This window comes from Leptinotarsa decemlineata, unplaced genomic scaffold (genome assembly GCF_025532065.1).
Source record: "Leptinotarsa decemlineata unplaced genomic scaffold, Ldec_3_MD MMD2_tig00003736_RagTag_RagTag, whole genome shotgun sequence".
Lineage (NCBI taxonomy): Eukaryota > Metazoa > Arthropoda > Insecta > Coleoptera > Chrysomelidae > Leptinotarsa > Leptinotarsa decemlineata.
In genome coordinates, this window is record NW_027412593.1 from 4,948,185 (window position 1) to 4,964,745 (window position 16,561).

Sequence of the window (16,561 nt, forward strand, 5' to 3'; positions counted from 1 at the left end):
AGGTACAATGAGGCCCTTTCGGATAAATAGTTATCAAGATTTTCCAGAATGCAACCTGCCTGACAAGTCAGAATCCTGAAAGAAAAGATGATCATAACAATACCACTTCAGAGACTTTTATACTCACCAGCTTCCTCATCCAGCTCGATAATTTCGTTCATCAACTCAGTAGATATTATTATTTCATCAAAAACTGGTACCGCTGCTCCAACAACATTGGTGTTTCCACCTTGTGGACAAACGGAAGTTTGTGATCATTACAAAAAGAGAGTATTTTTGATACTTCTTCGGTTGATTTTGGTTTCAATACTATGGCACTATTACCTATAGAAAATCAAAATTCAACGTATATAGTGTTCGTATAGTTTTACAAAGAGTTAGCTTTATATTTAGTTTTCCAAAAAAGGATTGTGGTTATTTTTGATATAATAGCTTTGAGATTCTTAAAAGATTTCAAGAACTCATTTATTAACAGATTGAAAGATTCTCGTGAATAAAGTGAACTTGAACTTGAAAACATTGAAAATATAAAAATCACAAACATTTCAGTTATAATTAAATGTTTTGAAGAATCGAGGTAGTCAATAATTATTGGGAAAGAAGGTTTTGGCTTTCTACTACTCCATCTTGATACAAAAAAAAATTAAATAATAGTACTTTCAGAACAACGTCATTTCAGTTGAACACAAAGAAAATATATCATTCGTAGATTGTTTAACAGATCTAAAGAAGGGATTATACGGAATGAATGAACAATATTGACACAGGTTAGAATGAATATTACTGGAGTTTTTTCCAACACCAAATCGTTATTTTTAACACCTCGGCACGTGTTTCGATCACCAAGTGATCATCTTCAAAGAGGAAGATTAAAACTGTGTAGTAATGAATATTACTGGAGTTTTTTCCCAACACAAAATTTTTATTTTTAACACCTCGACACGTGTTTCGATCACCAAGTGATCATCTTCAAAGAGGAAGATTAAACTGTGTAGTAATGAATATTACTGGAGTTTTTTCCCAACACCAAATCGTTATTTTTAACACCTCGACACGTGTTTCGCTCACCAAGTGATCATCTTCAAAGAGGAAGATTAAAACTGTAGTAATGAATATTTACTGGAGTTTTTTCCAACACAAAATCTTTATTTATAACACCTCGACACGTGTTTCGATCACCAAGTGATCATCTTCAAAGAGGAAGATTAAAACTGTGTATAATGAATATTACTGGAGTTTTTTCCCAACACCAAATCGTTATTTTTAACACCTCGACACGTGTTTCGCTCACCAAGTGATCATCTTCAAAGAGGAAGATTAAAACTGTAGTAATTAATATTACTGGAGTTTTTCCAACACAAAATCTTTATTTTTAACACCTCGACACGTGTTTCGATCACCAAGTGATCATTTTCAAAGAGGAAGATTGAAACTGTGTAGTAATGAATATTACTGGAGTTTTTTCCCAACACTAAATCGTTATTTTCAACACCTCGACACGTGTTTCGCTCACCAAGTGATCATATTCAAAGAGGAAGATTAAAACTGTAGTAATGAATATTACTAGAGTTTTTTCCCAACACAAAATCTTTATTTTTAACACCTCGACACGTGTTTCGATCACCAAGTGATCATCTTCAAAGAGGAAGATTAAAACTGTAGTAATGAATATTATTGGAGTTTTTTCCCAACACCAAATCGTTATTTTTAACACCTCGACACGTGTTTCGCTCACCAAGTGATCATCTTCAAAGAGGAAGATTAAAACTGTAGTAATGAATATTATTGGAGTTTTTCCCAACACAAAATCTTTATTTTTAACACCTCGACACGTGTTTCGATCACCAAGTGATCATCTTCAAAGAGGAAGATTAAAACTGTGTAGTAATGAATATTACTGGAGTTTTTTCCCAACACCAAATCGTTATTTTTAACACCTCGACACGTGTTTCGCTCACCAAGTGATCATCTTCAAAGAGGAAGATTAAAACTGTAGTAATGAATATTACTGGAGTTTTTTCCCAACACAAAATCTTTATTTATAACACCTCGACACATGTTTCGATCACCAAGTGATCATCTTCAAAGAGGAAGATTGAAACTGTGTAGTAATGAATATTACTGGAGTTTTCCCAACACTAAATCTTTATTTTTAACACCTCGACACGTTTTTCGATCACCAAGTGATCATCTTCAAAGAGGAAGATTAAAACTGATGTAGTAATGAATATTACTACAATATTACAAATCGTTATTTTTAACACCTCGACACGTGTTTCGATCACCAAATGATCATCTTCAAAGAGGAAGATTAAAACTCCAAAGGCTCCAAACAGTGCATCATAAGTACAGGTTAGAATACCAACTCGTAATGATTAGTTCCAAAAACATTATGATAATTTTCAAATACATTGTTATTAATAGATAATAACATTCATATTGAAGGGAATAATATAGGATCTTTCATTAGGTGCTTTCTATCTTTAAATTTGAATAAAACAATGTGTGTTGTGATATAATATCTAAATTTTGAATTCGTTTGGAAGACCTATTGATGCCATTATGTGTGAAATATGTGTGGAAAATGGGGATTGGATATTCTTATGCTGCACCTGGTTGGAATATTCAGAGCCTCCCTAGCTCTGAGGTATATTCCAGTAAGTGAAGAGAAGTACAAGTAGTATTTATTCCCAAACCAGGTAGGATGGACTACACCTTACCAAAAGCATTCCGTTCTTTTAAAAACTATTGAGAGGCTATGTGAGCGGTATATAAGAGATGAAGTACTAGTTCACAACCCACTTCATTCAAATCAGCATGCATTACTCCGGGAAGGCCTACTGATTCAACCCTTCACCATGTGGTTGGCAGAGTCGAAATATCATTGACAACAAAGAATCCACCCTGGGTATATTCATAGATATCAAGGGAGCGTTTGATAAAATAACCTTTCCAACAATGGGCTTGTTTCATGATTTTTGGTTTATAGTTCACTTGATAGAAATTTTAAATTGAAAAACAGTGCACTTTATTTCATCTCTCTAAATACCGTAGTTTTCCGTAATTAATTATTAAAAATCGAATGTGGTATGGTGGTGACGTCACGACCCTATTCCCGCTTCTTATTTGATTGACCAATAAAAACAATAGAAATAATCAACATTGCCAAATCGTAAAATTTACGGAGCCTATAATTATCAATTTCATTATGGAAGTGTACGTGAACCCGTTAACGTTTCGATTAATGAAAAAATTCTCCACATGTAATAAAATGTACACGATAAATCATGTTTGGAAATAAATTCTACATCTAAAATCGGTACACAAAGTCGATAGATCACAAAATATTTACCTAAACTATGATTTTATGCAATATTTAATAATAAACAGTTATGAAAATCAAAAAATATAGCAAACTGGATTTAAAAATCATTTCAAATATTCGATTTATTCTACAATCCTCAATCTGTACAACTGCAATTTATTACAAAAAAACTTCCTACATACATACCTCTTTCTAATTTAGATACTAAATTGAAGCGTTATAGGCTCGCTTGGGTAATCTGTTGAATCTTCCAAAATTGAGAGGCAGGCTGAATGAGGTCAAGTATATACAGAATTGATTGTACTCGAACTGTCGTCACTTTTTAAATGATTTCTATGAAGTCTTGGAACAGTAGAAGGATTGTAGTAGTTCTTTATTTTCAATGAATTAACGTTTCAATCAATGAAAAATTCTCCACATGGAATAAAATGTACATGAAAAATCATGTTTGGAAATGAGTTCTATATGTAAAAATCAGTACACAAAGTCGAAAGATCACAAAATATTCATCTAAAATATGATTTTATGCATTATTGCTATTAAATTCAAGCGTAATATGCTCGCTTGGGTAATCTGTTGAATCTTCCAAAACTTGAGAGGAAGGTTGAATGAGGTCAAGTATAGACAGAATTGAGTGTACTCGAACTGATCCAACAAAAGCTTCAGAGATAATACCATTAATCATATGATAAAATTTAATGAAGTGAAGTTAATACTTTCTGTGGAGAATACTTGAAGTTGAAATAAAAAACTGTGTCATTAAATTCAATATTTTCGTCTCCCTTTCATTTATAGTCACTTTTTAAATGATTTCTTTAAAGTCTTGGAAGAGTAAAAGGGTTGTAGTTCTTTTTTTCAATGGATCCGATATGACATACATTGTGATATGGGTACTCCATTTTCTCCATGAGAAAATGAACAATCAATTGAAATTTTTTTCAATTATTCATTCATTTTTTTAAAATAAAGCCAGCAAACAAATAAATATACAATAATAAGATCACCCAAATGCACGAATTGAGCATAAAAATGGACAATAATACTTGCCTCGATAAAAAATAATGAATGATTTTAAAAGACAAAAAATATAAATCAAAAGAAATAGTGCGAAAGTATAGATTGGCTAATATTTACAATGACATAAAAAAAATCCAGTCGTAGATAACTGTGAGACCCTATATTAGTGAATATGAAAATATGTAAGTTGCAAATGTATTGATAAATTATGTCATTATCAATAATATAGTTGAGAACAAACCTCTAACTTGCAAATACCAATCCACATTATACTTTTCTAAATCCGACGAATCCATAACAACTCTATTTTCGCCTAATAAACTTTTGAAAAAGTGTATATGGTCATTTTGCAAATAATTGAAATCTCCTCTGGTAACATTAAAAGCATTCTGAAATAAAAAAAAACATGAATGTAGATAATGTTGAAAATTAACTGATGTAACATGAGATGATTTGAAAAATTTCATTATTTTTTAATTTTTTATAGCGATATGTAGAGTTGAAAATGTTCATCAGTAGAGAGGTATTCATGAAAATATAGAAACCGTTCCAAATCAATTGATTTGAATGTCCATCATGCAGATGGGTTTCACAATATTTTCATCACACACGATCTCTACATTACGTTAGCTTTTTTACTGGTCCTAATACTTTATCTGGCGGAAAATTGTCATAATATCTAATCTCAAATATTTTGCTCTCAATGCTTCGACTTTCAAGTTCTAAAACAACAATTTGGTTAATCTTTTTAAATTAATAATCATAGGTTTCGTTTCTACTATATGTTTTGGTTGCATGAAACTGCAAAATAAAAACATCTGGAATTTCTTAAAATTCTATATAATGCGGCAGGCACTATTTTCAAATATGCATGCCTCTTAACATTTTTTTGAACTAACTTTCATGATGATATTCGTTTTCATACAGTTTAATTAGAAAATGAGAGAAATTAAATAAAAAAAGGCATAGGTACTTCTTAATCTGAAACTAATCTCTCCTTCCAACAAAACCAAAAATCGGCTATGTTAACATGTTTTTGAACAACATTCTATCACTCACTTTTGTAAAATCTGGTTTTTTGTGAAAAAGCGATTGATTTCCTCTCCCACTTTACTCAGCAATGACTGCACTCTTGAATTTTTCACGAAACTTGAAAACATTTTGCATTTACTTCAAAATGACTTTTCAGTAGGAAAGTATTATTTTTATATCGTTAGTCTATCTTAATAATATGTATGTAAACACAATATCTGTAAACATCAACTTTATCTTTCGAAGGTTATGAAGATCACTTGATTTATGAAATATCTCATTTGAAGCGTGTGGAAAAAAAATCTCCTAATAACATACTTACATATTCTTGAATAATATTTTTTAATTGGTCGTAAGCCTGACGTGTTTTGATTCTTCAACAGTAATTATAATAATAATGTTCATTCACAGAAAAACATTTCAAATAAAAAACTACATAAATATGGAAAAAACAGCGGCAACACAGAAGCAATGTGAATATTGCTTGTGTGTGTTGGCTATCCTAAAGCTAAGAGTCGTAAAAATCTACACGAAGCAGTACTATTATATACATTCATTTACGAACATTCACAAGAATATTTGCTGATATGTTGCTCCTTACAGATTTATAATTTTTACAACTTCTTGTGTTAGCTGTGTGTTGGCTATCCTAAAGCTAAGAGTCGTAAAAATCTACACGAAGCAGTACTATTATATACATTCATTTACGAACATTCACAAGAATATTTGCTGATATGTTGCTCCTTACAGATTTATAATTTTTACAACTTCTTGTGTTAGCTGTAATATACCCCACTTTGTTTGAAGGTGGTTGACAATGTTTCGTGATGAATTTCACTAGTTCGGACTTCCATTGTCTATTATATAAAATGATTTGAAATCCCTGAAACAAGTAAAAAAGAATAATTAAAAAAGAATAGTTGAAAATAACAATTATATTAAGCAACAATAAACCTGAAATGAAATGATAGTAAAATAACCTACAAGTAAAAATATAATAATTGAATAAATAAAAATTAAAGGAATGCAAAAAGAAAATAATAAAAAAATAAAAAAGTGTAGAGATTCCAAGTCACGTTAGTTCACGACGTTTCGATTGTTGGTATCTGTTGGTATCTGTTGGTATCTGTACAATCTACAGTCATCACCCGAAGACGATTGTAGATACCAACAATCGAAACGTCGTGAACTAACGTGACTTGGAATCTCTACACTTTTTTATTTTTTTATTATTTTCTTTTTGCATTCCTTTAATTTTTATTTATTCAATTATTATATTTTTACTTGTAGGTTATTTTACTATCATTTCATTTCAGGTTTATTGTTGCTTAATATAATTGTTATTTTCAACTATTCTTTTTTAATTATTCTTTTTTACTTGTTTCAGGGATTTCAAATCATTTTATATAATAGACAATGGAAGTCCGAACTAGTGAAATTTATACCCCACTTTGCTATACCACTTTGTTAAAATGTGCAGATCTCTTTATTTTTATTTATGTATAAACTGTCATATGTCAAAAAAACTAACAGTGAGGTTCTTCATGAACCCAGAGCCAGCCAGAACATCAGATCTCATCCCTTTAGATTTTTTAATATAGGAGTAAGTACCTTGAAAATAAAGGGTACCTATAATTTCCAAACATTGACCATTTGAAATAGTTAATGAGCTGATATACCAAAAGAATTTTAAATAAATTGTGATAATGATTGTTTAATTAAATGATGAAGTGTATGTACAAGATTTACGGAAACAAGAGTACTTTCGGATTATTGATGCAATCCTATCTGACATGTAGAAAACAATTCGTCTCCTATAACGGTTATAAATCTAGAACATATATAGCTTCTTCTGGTGTGCCTCAGGCTCCAACCTAGGCCTTTTTTTGTTTTTATTGTTTATTAATGACTTATGTGAAAGTTTAGCTTGTGAGCGGTTATGCTTCGCGGATAACTTGAAATTATTTTCTATAATTAAGGAAGTAGGTGAGTGTGGAAATCTTCAATCTCAATTAGAATTTCTTGTTGCTTGGTGTAGCAATAATAAATTGAAATTCAATGTGGAGAAATGTAAAGTAGTGAGTTATAGTCGAAAAAAAGAGGTTTATACATTCCCGTATGTAACACAGGATTCAGATCTGCTGAGATGGTAATGAGATCAAAGACCTAAGGGTAATATTTGATCATAAATTAACATTTGGTAGACATATTTCACAAAAAGTTTCAGAATCTCTCAGAGCTAATGGTTTCATTGTTAGAAATTGCAGAAACTTTCATAATATTAAAGCCATGAAGCTGTTGTATTTCACCTACATACGTTTGAAGATGGAATATGCAAGTATCGTCTGGAGTCCATTCTATGAGATTCATAACATAGCCATTGGAAGAGTTCAAAGAAAGTTTTGTAAATTTCTTATTTTCAGAATAGATGGTTCTTACCCTGAGAGAGGTATCAGTAATAATGTCATATATGAACATTTGGAAATTTTTATTCAAGTTAGTGAGAGAGATAGTTTGTCCTAAAATTCTTGAACAAATTAACTTCAATGTACCACGGCCAGCTTCACGATCTCAATCCATTTTTAGACCTCTCAGAGCAAGAACTAGCATTATGCTCAATTCCCCAATATATGTTATGTGCATAAATTTCAATAGCATTTGTGCCCATGGTGATTTATTCTCCACTAACCTTCACAACATTATTAGATTTGCTAACATGTACTTGAAATAGGTAATTAGAATTAGTTTTCCTTTTTTGTTCATTTTATTTTTCGTTTATGGTTAAGCATTGTGGATAAAATTTTATATTGTCCTGTAAATGGGTAACTGTTGGACAATAAAGCTATTATTATTATTATATTATTATCAATATTGTATTATTTTCTATCTACTGTATGCACATAATGTATTATTTTCATAAATAGCTGGAACTGCATCTAAGATAAATCGTAGTTATATTCCAATCGATCATTTATAAAAAGGATACATGCCTCTAAATACAATTTTTTTAGGAAATGGTGAAGATGAAAATAGTTTACCAGTTTTACTTGCAAAAAACTGGTTGAAAATAATATTGGTTGTAGTCAAGCAAAAAGTGATGCTGATCATTCAATTGTAAAATCATCTTTACATTTTACATTTACATTTTTTTAAATGTATGGAAAATCCAAAAGTACACACGCCTTCAGGGGATTCTCAACATACAAATATTCCTCCTCGGCGCAAGAAAGCATATGAATTAAAAATTTGTGAATACTTATATTTCTTTTTTTGATGAACTATATTATTTTATGAAATTAAATAACTGGAAAATTCTCATCTTTGTCGTTTCTGATCATTCGTTTTTATTCATTCCGGTATCATTACTTGGCGTTGAGCTGGGAATTCCCTGTCAGAGACTTGGGGTTTTCCCTTAATAGAAACTCAATCAAATTATTGCATGCATCATACGCATTCAAGCTTCATGTTCCTACAGTATAGTCTCCAAAATTATTGGATGTGAAAATAAAAAATAGTTGATATATGTAACCGTTACTATGTGGTATATTTGTTCAGAAATGTTCAGAAGTATACACCAATTAGTGGTTCCACTTATGTTTTTTGATCAAGTACTTTTTTGGTTTTTCTCATTTCGTCTTCAATCGAGGACCGCCTGCCCGGTACTGACGATGCCCAATAGGCTGAAACAGCTGTATACCGGTGCCTCTTAAATTGAAATCAATATGGGAATGATCAAAAATATATATATATATATATATATATATATATATATATATATATATATATATATATATATATATATATATATCTTTCTATCAATGATGCGTCCATCAATTAGCAATTTACATCTGATGCTGCGTCCACCGCACTATTGCGTCCGTATATCGGACGCAGCAGTACAATCTTTCAATTTCCATCTCCTTCCATTGCATTACCTCATATAACGCATTTTTCTGTTGGAGGATTGGTTACCGGAACCACCCCTTTCGTTCGGACCATTTTCCAACAGCCAATCAGGAAACATTGCTGCATATTGATATTACATTCGGACGCAGAATTCAAGGAAGTTTGAAAGAAAATGAATATTTTCAGTTGGAAGGAATACCGCCAGAGGCGCTCATAAATATTCGTTTTGAATATTTAAATTTCAATTTAATAATAATGCTGCGTCCATCGATTTGGCAACATTGCAGATTGTCTAGAAGGCAGTTGTTAGTATTTGAATTCACGTTTAATATATGTTCGTGTATGTACATTTTTGATAAAAATTAGTACAAGTGGTCGAGGTGTCAGAATACTGAAAATGCTTGATAAGTGGAAGATCCTTTTTTGAATACATGCATTTTGGAAAGTAACTTTGTATAAACAATTACCGAGCTGGTGGCTCAACCACAGCAGCGGTAGTGGATATAATCAGTGGCATAGTCGAGAGCCTTGAACAACGGAATCACACAGCTATCACGTTGTGCGACCTCTTGAAAGCCTTTGACTGTGTCGATCATTACATTCTATTGAAAAAATTATATTTTTATGGAATAAGAGGAGTTGCATTTTCACTTTTTGAATCGTACCTGAAAAATTGATTTCAGGCAGTTCGTTCCAATAATAGTACATCGGATTTTAAGGAATTGTTAATACATTCATAATGAACAAAAAAGACTTGAAGCATATTTATCATAACTGCAATAGTTTGAAAGTTATTATAATTATAAAAGCGAAGGAGCGAATGAAAAAGACAAGTATCAAGGTATCACAATATTAAAAGTTTTATAAAAAGTAGAATAAATCAAAAACACAGTTACTGTTATTATAGAACAAAGTATTAAAAAAATAATTTGTTCATAACAATTTTTTTAAATGAACAATAGAAAAAAAAATTTAAAAAAGGTTTTTTCAAAACCTTAATGAACAATAGAATTTATGATTCAAAAAATTGAAAAATTGAAAAAAGAATTAAAAAAAAGTTTTTTCAAAACCTTAATGAACAATAGAATTTATGATTTAAAAAACGGTTCCTTAATTTTAATATTTAGTTGCAAAAAACGATTGTTAATTAACAAACGCATTCTTCAGCAACAAAGAATTTTTTTTAAGAAACCATTTTTCTTCTGAAAATCATGATTTTTTTCAATTAAAATAATGCAAAAAAAATTTTCGATTTGCTAATAAACAATGTATTTGTTTATAATAAATGTATTAATGATAGCTGTGGAAAATTGAGAAAAAATATATTAATAATCAGTTTTCAGCCATGAGACACTGAAACAATGAAAAATTAGAAAAAAAAAGCTTGTAATGTATTTTTTATAAAATTATAATTTTCAATTGTCAATGAAAAAATAGAAAATAACAATTTTTTTATTTTGACAACGGTAATCTATTTTTTTGCCTATTGAGGATAACTTAACCAAAGGAAAAAAATGCCAGGGTTTTAGTTTGATAATTATAGGGATTTTTATATTAACTTTCAATTCAGAAAAAGTTATTAATTACCAAATTTATAATTAACGTTAAAATTGGGATAAAAATTTCTGCGGATTATTGTTTATTGATGCATAAAAATTACATGAATTTTTTCATTCCTTAATATTTACATTTAATATGTTTGATTTTTTTTTGTTTTTATGTCAGAGTGACAAAAGGCGCGCGGAATCCAGACTACCCGCTTTTGGCTCTTTTTCCAGGGCTCTGTAAAAATTATAAACAATCGAGATACAGTTTCGGGATTCCGGACTTTTTTTTACGCAAATTCATTGATCTTTTCAAATCTTTTTTCAAATTTCCAAAATTTTGAAAATTTTCCGAGATATTAAGAAAAAACTGAAGCCCCATTTTTTTTTACTTAATTGTTTATAACTTTTGTAATTTTCATCGGCGCGTTTTCGGACCTTTCCTTAAACTTTCTATGCAAAAATACGAATCGAATGACACCTTGGTCGTAATTTTTGTACAGGGGTGAAAAATGTTACAAAAAAAAAGTGAATGTGAACTAGACTAATGCTGACATTCACTATCATAACACCAGAAACTCTGACAAGATCAGACTTCCTAGATATAAGCTTTCTATTTCACAAAAATATTCTTTAGATTTTAGTCTCAACAATGCACTGCCTCATCAAATCAAAACGATGAGTGTGAATAAGTTTAAACGAACCATCAAATCGTATTTGCTAAAAAACAGTTTTTACTCAATCAATGAGTAGGTACTTGGAAGATATTCAAGGTATCCTTTAGCCTCTGAGAACATATTTACCGTTTATGTACTGTTTGTTCAACTGTTTTTTATATTTTTCTTATATTTTTGTATGTTTATGTGATGTGATATTTTGCGATTACTTTTGAAAGTGTAGTAGTGTATTACTGAATAGTTTACTCGATATCTTTTGAGACCAATTGACTTGCTATGAATATGCTTATGTATTTGATATAGTCAAATAAATTGTCGATCTATCTATCTCTGTCTTTCGATTCTTGAGTTTTCGAGACCATTCATAGTCAACGTATTCAAAAAACATTTTATTGTGAGATTTTCACAAACAATTTTACAAAAACGCATCACGTGTTTTGCCATACTATGGTTTTTTCGGGCGTGTCTTTACTAACAATATTCTACATATTCAATGCTTAATATATCTAGTTTTACAATTAGAAGTAGGTACCTGACTTTTACCTGAGTTTGTAATGAATTGAATCATCTGAGCTTATCCCCCAATTTTAACATCTGAAAAATATTTAGTTACGGAGAGTTATTCAATTCCAATTGATCATTCAGTTAATTACCCGAATTCCTGATTCTATTGATTTCTGAATATTTTAGAAGATTGAGTTTCAAACTCTTCTCTTCTAAATGTAACACGTCGTATTCAAGATTGAACTCATGTCCTTCTGCTAAAAGGTGGTTTGCAAATGTGGAATTGGTCTATTCTAAAGAGCATAGAAGTTATTTTGTAAATAGGAAGACCAATTCCACATTTGCAAACCACCTTTTAGCAGAAGAACATGAGTTCAAAATCATAAAAGCGACGTCTTATAGTTAGAAGAGAAGAGTCTGAAACTCAATCTTCTAGAATGTTTAGAAATCAATAGAATCAGGAATTCGGGTAATTTACTGAATGAACAATTAGAATTGAATTACTCCCCTTTACTAAATATTTTTTCAAATGTGGAAACTGGGACATAAGCTCAGAAATTTTAATTCATCACAAACTTAGGTCAAAACCAGGTACTTGAAATGTAGGTACGTCTAATTGTAAAACTAGATATATTAAGCATTGAATATGTAGAATATTGTTAGTGAAGGTACGCTCGAAGAAGCCATCGAAACACGTGTTGTGTTTTCGTAAAATTTTCAAGTGAAAATCTCACAATATTCGTATAGTTATCTAACAACCTGTTTCTAATTTAGAAAAACATTTCTATTAGAAAAATTATTAAAAGTCATCCTTATTGACTATAACACAAATACATAAAAGGAGATATTGAATCCGTTGTGGGGAACGAGCAGTGCTGAATTTATTGAAACTATTCGTTCCCCACCCTCAGGCTCATACAAGCTAAAACGCCTGATGTAGTCCTTTTCGACCACCAGAGCAAGACGATATTTGTCGTGGAGTTTTCAGCTCCTGGCTGAAAACTCCACTTACAGCACGGTGTGGGGGATGGTCGTTGGTTGATAATGCTGGCGCTCCCTCCCGAATCTATCAGAGCTTCGGGGATAGGGCCTGACCAGCGCATACTTCGGTAACAAAATATAATAATTTATTAGTTTTTTAGATTATGTCTAGCATAATATAGAAAAAGTCAGCATAGTACAGTATCAGTATGGGGTAAATTAATATCAAAAACATTTTACACTAATTGTAGTCAATATAATTAATATAGTTATTGATGGAACTAGGTTAGTTGAAGCATGTTAAAGGACTCAATAGAATAGTATTTATTGGTGGTTGATTATTTGTAATTGTTTCTTTTTACTATTTCATACGTAATACAGAACAAGTCAGGTGTCAGGAACAGTTTGTCCACGCGAGTTTTTGATTATACAAATAAGAGACTTACCTTATAAACATATTACAGATTACAGATCATACATAAAAACATCTTAAGGCAATAAAAACAAGTGGTTTGAAAAAAAATGAAATATGAAAATATGTATGCTATCATAAAATATAAAAAGAGTAGCACACTTTTTTTAATAAGATATTTTTGAATACTATTTTGAATTTATTCAAAGGGAGATCTTTGTAGCAGTTTGGTAGGTGATTAAACAGGTTATTGCCATGAATTTTGGGCAATGTTCTGTTTTTTGGAGACGGTGATTCGGCACTTCCAGGATTGCTGCATTTCTCGTGTGATATATTCTGTTTCCCAGCGCTCTGAATGAGGCTTACTCTGTTTTGGCATATATCAGTATATGTATGACATAAAAAAAATGGAAAGTCAGGATTTTCTGCTGTACAAATACATTCTAACAGCTTACTCTCCTGACAACTCCAACGATATTTCTAAATGTTTTTTTTCGGAGTTAACACATTGGAGCTAGTTTCTTGCACACTTCATTCATATGGTTAGTACGGCGTTCATTCACATGCAGCCCAAGGAACTTCGTAGAAGGTGCTTGAGTGATATATCTGCCGTTAGATTTTAGCCAAATTTATTATTTGTGATCGAATTTATTATTTGTGTGACTAAATCTTATGAACGTTGTCTTCTCCATATTTAAAACCCATCAATTTGAAGAGAACCATTCCTCAGATATTTTGATTTCTTTATTGGCCTTCAAGACTGTTTGCTGTACATTTTTCATTAGAAATATCATTCACGTATATCAGATAGAACAGATGACCTAAAACAGAACCCTGGGGAACCCTTACATCATTTATTGTTTTCAGCGAAGTGTGATTGTTTGCTTGATACATCTCTCCATTACAATATGGACCTTTCTATTCATCGTTATAGGGACCATATTATCAGATACACATATTCAATAACTGTTTCATCGTATGTGTAAGTGGGATTGGTCTGTTATATTTTAGATTCCTTCCATCTGTTCAATATACAAGTTTTTATTTCAATACAAGCACCACAGAAATATCCTTGAAACGTTCTCAGAGCGGTTCCTATGCGGAAGTAGTGATTCACGTTGGATTTGAATCGCTGGAGATTGAATTCATTTGGAAAAACGTTCTCAGAAAGTTTTTTTGCAAGTAATGTTCATGTCTCCAATCAGGCAGATGAGTCTTTTCTGAATGGAATTCAGTAGCTTCAGGGTAGGCTTAGGGGCGGAGCTCCATTCATGAGGACAATACTCCAAAGAAGGTCTGATCTGAGCTTTATAAAGCATCAAAAGTTGATGAGGTGTGTACAGTTTTCTGATTTGGAATAGAGTTCCAAGCTTTTGAGGAGCAGCCTTTGCAATTCCAGCAACATGATTGTGCCAAGACATATTGGTGTCCATTTCAATCCTCAACAAACTTATCGAAGCAGAAAGCAGAATTGTCTGACCTGACATTATTCTATCCGGTTCAGAGACATCTATCTTGTTAGAGAAAACCTCTGAATTCTCATTAAGAGATGCAATCTCCTGCTGCCGGTAAAGATGTGCATCCACAATCGATGTCCACGAACTGAAATGAAATGACGAGATAAATTCACTGTCGTCAGCAAAACAATATATTGGATTATTGGTTTTTCCCAATGAGTCGTTGATGTGCACTTAAAAAAAATGTTGGAGACAAGATGGAACCCTGGGGAATACCTGCGTTGATGGTGAAAGTATTCGAAAGATATTCTTCGACGACCACTTGCAGAAAACGTTATTTCAGGAAGCTGGAGAGCCATACATAAAAATGATTCGACCAGCCACAACATCCAAGTTGGCCAGCAAATTCTCATATCACATACGGTCAAATGCTTTAGAAATATCAAGCGCAACAGCCCTTGACTCTTCATATTTCTCTATTGCGTTATTCCAAATATGAGCGACACACGATAGAAGGTCGTCTGTTGTTCTTTGTTTCCGAAAGTCACATTGATGGTCGCTCAAGATGTTAAAGCCTTCCAAATATTCAAGGATATGGTAGTTTACGGCTCTCTCCATGATTTTTAATATAACTGATAGCCCAGCGACTGTTCTATAGTTATTTAGAAGATTTTTCTTGCCCTTAATGAGAATAGTCTGTACACGAGTAATTTCCCAACAAGAAGGAAAAACCTCTTCCTTATAATACAGGTAGAAAGGCCTGCGAAACACATGGTGCAAATTCATTTGCGCACTTTTTAATTACGATGATAAGCACTTAATCAGGACCAGAGGCCTTGTTGCCATTAAGCTGTTTCAGAATTCGCCTGACTATACGTCAAAAAATCATTTCCGGCATCGTGGATGTTAGTGCGGGAATAGTGGGTGATGCCTTTCCCAGAAAATCGACTCTGGAGTGAGACGCAAATTGTTCAGCTAGTAGATTTGCTTTTTTATGGCTGTTGTTGTGTTTTTAAAGATTGTAATCCCTTTTAATTTCTAGGTTTTTCCATTGAAACAACTGGGTTTCTGGACGCATTATCATATATTGTTGAGAATATACAGTTTTTTTTGGAGAGTTCGCTTCCAATTTCCTTCGTTTGAAATCGAAGCATAACTGATAATCTAGGAGTATATACTGCTGTATGGAAACTTGAAGGGTTTAGCGAAAGGAGGAAAATTCTCAGCCATCGATCTGCTTATTTATGTTGCGATTTTGTCAAACCTGACATCGATGGCCAACGAAGTGAAGCAGGGAAATATTGGAAAGAATTGATATGTTATTTCAAGTTCTTAAATGAAGACATATTCCAGAGTTGCAACCCTATAAAATAAATATTTATGGAAATGACTAACCCTGGGTGTTGAAACATGTATGTATAGACAGTCTTCATTTTCTTTAGAATTGGTAATCTGCTTTTCATCTGTCCATAATTTTTGTAAATAAATTTTTGTGGCTCTTTTCGTATACAAAATAACTTCCCAGTTTTCAGGTGGGACCGACTCCTGAAACAATTCACCTCAAAGATAAAGAGACCAAGAACGTATTCAATTACTTATCACTTGAAATCTACGTTCTCCGACAGGGGAAGTTGCGTATGGAATTCCTTGGAATGCATAATACAATTTTCCATTCTCTGTTGTGGAGGAAAGTCCTCGAATTTGTC

The 16,561-nt window shown here is 31.9% G+C and overlaps 1 long non-coding RNA gene across 1 annotated transcript; it reads right to left on the bottom strand.

Annotated features, from left to right (window-relative positions):
* Positions 1-132: 132 nt before the first annotated feature.
* On the bottom strand, positions 133-5,589 carry LOC141483538 (uncharacterized). Its single transcript, XR_012466145.1, has 3 exons — positions 5,402-5,589; positions 4,584-4,731; positions 133-324 (listed from the first exon to the last, which is right to left on the bottom strand). It is a non-coding gene; the product is annotated as an uncharacterized lncRNA (long non-coding RNA).
* Positions 5,590-16,561: the final 10,972 nt, after the last annotated feature.